Here is a 5,995-nt window from a genome sequence, read left to right as displayed (position 1 = left end):
TACCTCCATTATTGTTATTGTTGTTGTTTCCTCCTCCTCCTCTACCTCTACCTCTACCCCTACCACCTCCTTCTTCCTCTGCCATGATGATTCTCCTAGGGATTTCAAAATCTTCTGGTTCCTCTACAAAAGGTGAATGAGAAGAGATTTCTCCTTCTTCTTCAGATGATTCCACTTCCTCAATTACAATTGGTCTTTCTGTAGGAGAGAGAGAAGAGTCTCTTCCTGGTTCAAACTCAATAGAAGGTGTAGGAGAGTCAACTCTTGGCTCTTGAATTCCAGGAATTCTAGGACTAGGAGTGTCTGTTGGAGATAAGGGAGGTGTCTCTTGTCTATCCCTTGAAGCAGATGGACTTGTAAAAATTGAACTTCGAGCTCTAGCTAAAAACCTTCATCTAGAATCTCTAGCTCTATGCATGTCATTTTTTATTATTTTCTTCAAGTCAAGTCAATAGTTCTTTTTCTGATCTTCCAGTTCACTCTAGGTGCAAGAAGAGAGCATACTCAAGAAGCTACCAAATCAATAACTTTCTCCTTTCTGATCCTCCAGATCACCTTGAAGTGCAAGAGGAGAGCATACTTTGATAGGTTATCAACTTCTTTCCTTCAAAATTTTATGTTTTTTTCCTAAGAATATGGCTACTTAATTTCACTTCCCCGACAACGGCGCCAAAATGTTTAGTCAATTTAGTGTTCCTAAATTGATGTCATTAATTGTCAACCCGGGGCTCGTAAGCTGATGAAGTGAAGGTGTACTATATGTACTTAAGCAACCTCTTAGAGCTTTTTGTCGTTTGGGGTGTTGTTTGTGGTTAATTTATCTTCCTAAGATGGAATGGAGTTTTTATAAACAGATGAGTGAGTGTGTGTGTAAGGTGATTTCTAACTACTTGCTGAAAAGGAAAAGCTTGAAAGAAATAAATAACTTGAAATAAACTGAAAGCAAAGAACCACTTTCTAATGGCACTAGACACCATTCATGCTGCTGCAAATAAAAGGTAAGAAAATCACTTTAAAAACCAATGATAATGTTTATCTCTTCCTAACTCTCTGCTTCTAACACATAGTACTGTGTAAAACACGATTAGAAAGTAGCTAGAGATGAGTTTAAAAAGTGATCAAAAATGAGAAAAATCTACTTTAAAGACTAGTTATAATGTTCAACTCTTCCTAACTCTCTGCTTCTATCATATGGTACTATGTAAAGCACGATTAGAAAGTAGTTAAAGATTAGTCTAAAAAGTACTCAAAGCCAGCTGTAATTTATTAGTATTCTGATCTCTAAAAGATGAACAATTTGTGATAAAGAGACCATCAATATGTTAGCAGACAACTTTGAGAAATTAAACTAGAAATCAGCTATGAAAATAAAGTAAAGGCAGCAACTTTGAATCTGTCAACTGAAAATGCCATCAGATATAAAGCAAATACATAAAGACAAAAAACAATCCCGGGTTAAAAACCTGCAAAAGAACAATACTGATCAGTTTAAGTGAATGCTGCAAATGAAATGACAATGAAAGTGAATCAAGCTGTACATGTTTCAAAGAAAAGGAAATGCTGAATGGAAAATAAGGAAATAGAAAGAATCATGAACATAAAATACTATACAAGGGTAGTCATGAACAGGGGCCCTCCATTCATACAACCCAAAGAAGACTCAAGGATTTGAAAACGTCAGAACAGCACTGCTTCTATTACTCCATATGCAGAAAATTACAGTCAAGAGTGCTGGAACAGCACTATCAAAACAGAGTCTTGAAATGCACTAAAATTATAACAGGTTCATAAAACACAGCAACTAAAAAGTAACATTAAGCGTACACAGACGCAAGTTTTTATAGGCATCTAAACGATTGCCTAATGCGTAAAGCTAGAAACTGAAAATGAACTAATCTGTCATGCGTAATAAAGGTTCAGCAACACGTCATAAGCCTCGTGGATGAGCTGGAGGTTCTGGTCATTATGGGAATTGAATCCAGAGTTGGATTATGTTTCCCACAACCTGTGTAACACGGACAAATCACCAGTTGCATTGATGTGACCCAACAGCTTACGCAACACCGTTAAGCTGCCTTTGTTGACCGTGGCTTGACCCTCGTTGACCGGAGGTGTAGATGATGTGGCTGATCGAACCAATAGCACAGGAACCTTGAGCACCTTTATTCCTAAGTGCCCATGTGGCTCGTTTTTCAAAATGACACGTGGAACCTTGAGATTAACAAAAAGGCTGCGAAATCATCAGATGGCTGCGGAATCGCTGAATGGCTGCGGAATTGCCAGACAGCTGCGAAATCTCTGCAAATATGTCAAAATCTAAACAAAACAATCACACATTAGCAAAGTTCACTAAATCATGCTTAAAGACATAAAATGTAATGATCTAGGTAGGAAAATAAGGAAAATGAGGCAAAAGAGAGAGATGAGTGAGGGAAAACTGTAGGTAATGATGGATAATCAAGTGCAAGTTAGAGGCTCTACACGGACTCACCAGCATTCCACTTGATCTTGGTATATTCAGAAGTGATTTGAAGAGGATCTTTCTTTACTTCCCAACGATCCAAGAATTGTCTTTGAAGCTCTTATAATGTGGGAATAATTCTAGCTGTCAAAGCTCTAAACCATTTTCTTACCTCACCTCCGAAAGTTTGTACGAATAATCTCATGGTCACATTTTCTGCATCAATCTCATGAAGCTCGAAGAAATCCTTCATTTTGTCTACATGTTGTTAAGCCGTGGTACCTTGAGGAGTGCCATCAAACAAAGTAATTTTACTCTAATAATCTACGGGCATGTCACCCAAAACTTGAGGCAGCGCAAGAGGTTCAAACCGAGCAGCCATTGCTCTTGGTGGATTTGCAATCGGTCTTGGTGAAGTTGAAGGAGTGGGTGCGGCTGATGTGTGAGGTGTGTGAGGAGGTGTATGCGGAGGTGAAGCAATTTTGGGTGTTTTAGGAGTAGAAGGAGTAGATGGAGGCGATACGACGGAAGCTTTTTGATCAGAAATAGTAGGCTGCGGGGGAAGGGTGGGAATGAAGGGAGGTTCGGTGGGAATTCTTGAATTAGATGCAATTGTGGATGACCCAAGGGTTGCAGAAGTAGTCTCTAAGAAATCAGTAATATTAGAAGCCATAATTGAAGTCTGGAGCTGTTTCAAAATGTAATCATCAATGGATTTATTAGCCCTTTCAGTTTCAACATTTCGAACAAACTCAGGATTTAAGGTAGTGGAAGCGACAGCACTTTCAGATTTGGTTTCAAACAGAGACAACTCAAACTGCCCATCAAATTCTTGATCCTCAAGATACTCAAAATTGATATGACAGGACTGAGCTTTGAACACGGGAATGATGGAACTTCTTTGGTGAACGATTCTTGGAATCAGATTGGGATTTTCATAGACAGGAGGGGGATCAGGATCCAGATTTTCTCTGGTATGTCTTCTGGAAGCCAATGTGTTATTATTTCAAGAAATCAAAGGGACATAAAAAACTTGTTCAACCTTTCAAATTCTAAACTTATCATCCAAAAGCTTAGAATTCTCAGATTTACTGGGGTGATTTACAAATCAAGAGTCACGATTACAAGCTAGACTGGATATTGACTGAAGTAGCGTTTATCTACTTGCGCTAATGCAAAGAAAAAGCGTTTCGAAGGCTACCTAGCATAACTTCAGGCTCCGTCAGTAGCTTATAAAACAAATGACATCAAAAAGCAAACCATTTTCTTCCCCAATATGGTCGCCACTATGTTAGAGCCTAGATTTACCTCAAGCTGAAAAGGTAAGCTTCTAGGTCCACATCAAACCACGCTCAGCCTCGTAGCTAGCCCTACGAGGACAGGAAAGGGCTCTCTCCGAGTCAATATCAGCAAAAGATAATTAAATGCGGCTTGAGATGATTGATTTAACAACTGATATTAGGCTAGGTATGAAGTGTAAGGATTTGATTTGAGTTTTTGAGGTTTTTGTTGGAAAAAGGGACAGGCAAATTTTGGGTCCAGGGATGAGGCCTAGTTTTTGCAGAGTTCTGATTGGGGCAAGGAAGGAAATCATTTTGATGCTTTGGATTGAATGAATGGATGGATCAGACCGATGAGGAGCTAAGGAGGGTAAGAGGGTCTCAAGAGTCCTCCTAAAATAGATGAAAACATGTAGAATTAAACAAAATTTCAAGGCAGAGCGTAGCAGTCCAATGAATTCTACCTTAATCACTCATTTGCTTAATTGCAGAAGAAAAAAGAAGGGAAAATGATACACACAAACATCAATGAACTTACAAATACATAGAGAAACACACCATCAAAACATAGAGCCACATGGATCCCAACATGTGCTGCAAAAATCTGGTCATTCCTTTGCCAAAATTGCAGAAATGAAATGTACAATAGAGTGCGAAGCAATCCCAAGTATCCAACCCTGAAAATGACTGAGAAATTACATGATATAGACAAGCCTAACTCCTTCCCATGCCTCTAGGGGTCGAGCTCATCATTCTAGGAGTTGTTTGAATCAATTCTAAACAAGGAACTAAAATCTAGGTAGTCAAACAACTTGCCCCTATATGCTAGGAAACTGATTCATTCATTTAATTTTCACCTTTTAGTGAATGAATCCTCTAGAACAAGTAAAAATGTGCCAATATTACATCATGGTTATCAAATTACATCATCAAAGGTCAAGAGTAACATCAAGAAGCAAAACTGGTCAAAACTGGGTGAATTTCTGAGCTGAACAGTGAAAAATAGGCAAAACTCCTCTATGCGCCGCGCCTGATTCTCTATGCGTCACACCACTTTGGAGCTTATTCTGAGGCACTTCCTAAAGTCCAAATTGAGCCCAAGTGTTTTTTTTAGAATTCTCTACCTGTCTACTTTCAAACCCAGGTGGAATTTCTAAATTTGGATGTCATTTGCCCCTCCAAAACTTCAATCTCCCAAGACTACTTCCTGTGTGTCAAAATAGGGGTAGTGAGGTCATTTTTTGAGTGTTTTTGGCCTCCTGAGGACTCAAAACCTGCCCAAATTTCTTGGCCATAAACAAACAACCATAATTTATCATGAAAAATCTAGAAATGAAAAGTTTTTTGGATTTGGAGCCCTCTAGCAAAAGCGAGTGCCATGTGGCGTGGCACATAGGGAGGCAAAACTTGTTTTTTAGTGCAAAAAATTTCAAAATGCCAAAAATTGCTCCAAATTTCTTGAAATTTGGGCCGAACCTTCTCTATCAAGTGTCATTCTGGGCTAAAGAGGCTTCGACCAATATCCGAAGATGATCATGCTCCTTTTGCCTCTTTTGCTTCCTTATTGCCTTCTTTAATTTTTCCCTTAGATTCCTTATTCGTGCCTTCCAAACCTTGTTTTGTGCCATGTAGTGGAAAGCCATGTGTCTCAGCAATGCTTTGTCTCTATCAGCCTTGTACAGCAGTCCCTCCAAATGGATGTTGACTCTCTCGAGCCAAGACTCCCAATCATCATTAATCTCTTGCTCCAATGAAGAGAGTTCAATCCTCCTCCTTTGGGCAGCTTGATGATTCCCCCTGATGTTTTGTAATTCCATAATCACCTGCTAATCTTCAAGTTGCTTATTCCTTTTCCCCAAGTATTTAGTATTCGACTTAGCCCTCTCCAAGCCAAGGGACAAGGCTTTGATCTTTGTCTGATGCTCCTAGATGATCTCTCTAAGTTTGGCACTTTCCGGGCCCATATCTGTATCATCATCATGAATGAGAATGAATTCAGTCTCTCATTCAGCTGAAGGCCCCTCATCCTGCATTGAACTCTTGCCTTTGTCCTGTACCTATGGTGCTGATGTCAGAAGCGAGGCCCCTTCCACATCGGGTGGAGATAACACTCGCTTTGTTGCTGCAAACAAATGTCTAGTGTTTCTCTGATATGTGATGAATACCGGCACACTAACAGTCTCATGGCACTCATACTGATGAGAAGGTCCACCTGTCTCATGCCCAACCTATGAAAGACCCTATGAAGCTCTAA

The sequence above is a fragment of the Pinus tabuliformis genome, chromosome 9 (genome assembly GCF_031772625.1).
Source record: "Pinus tabuliformis cultivar Carrire ecotype Pingquan chromosome 9, CPIR1, whole genome shotgun sequence".
NCBI classification, from domain to species: Eukaryota; Viridiplantae; Streptophyta; class Pinopsida; order Pinales; family Pinaceae; genus Pinus; species Pinus tabuliformis.
The sequence above is the reverse complement of the archived record's forward strand: the minus strand, read 5'-3'. Positions refer to the sequence as shown.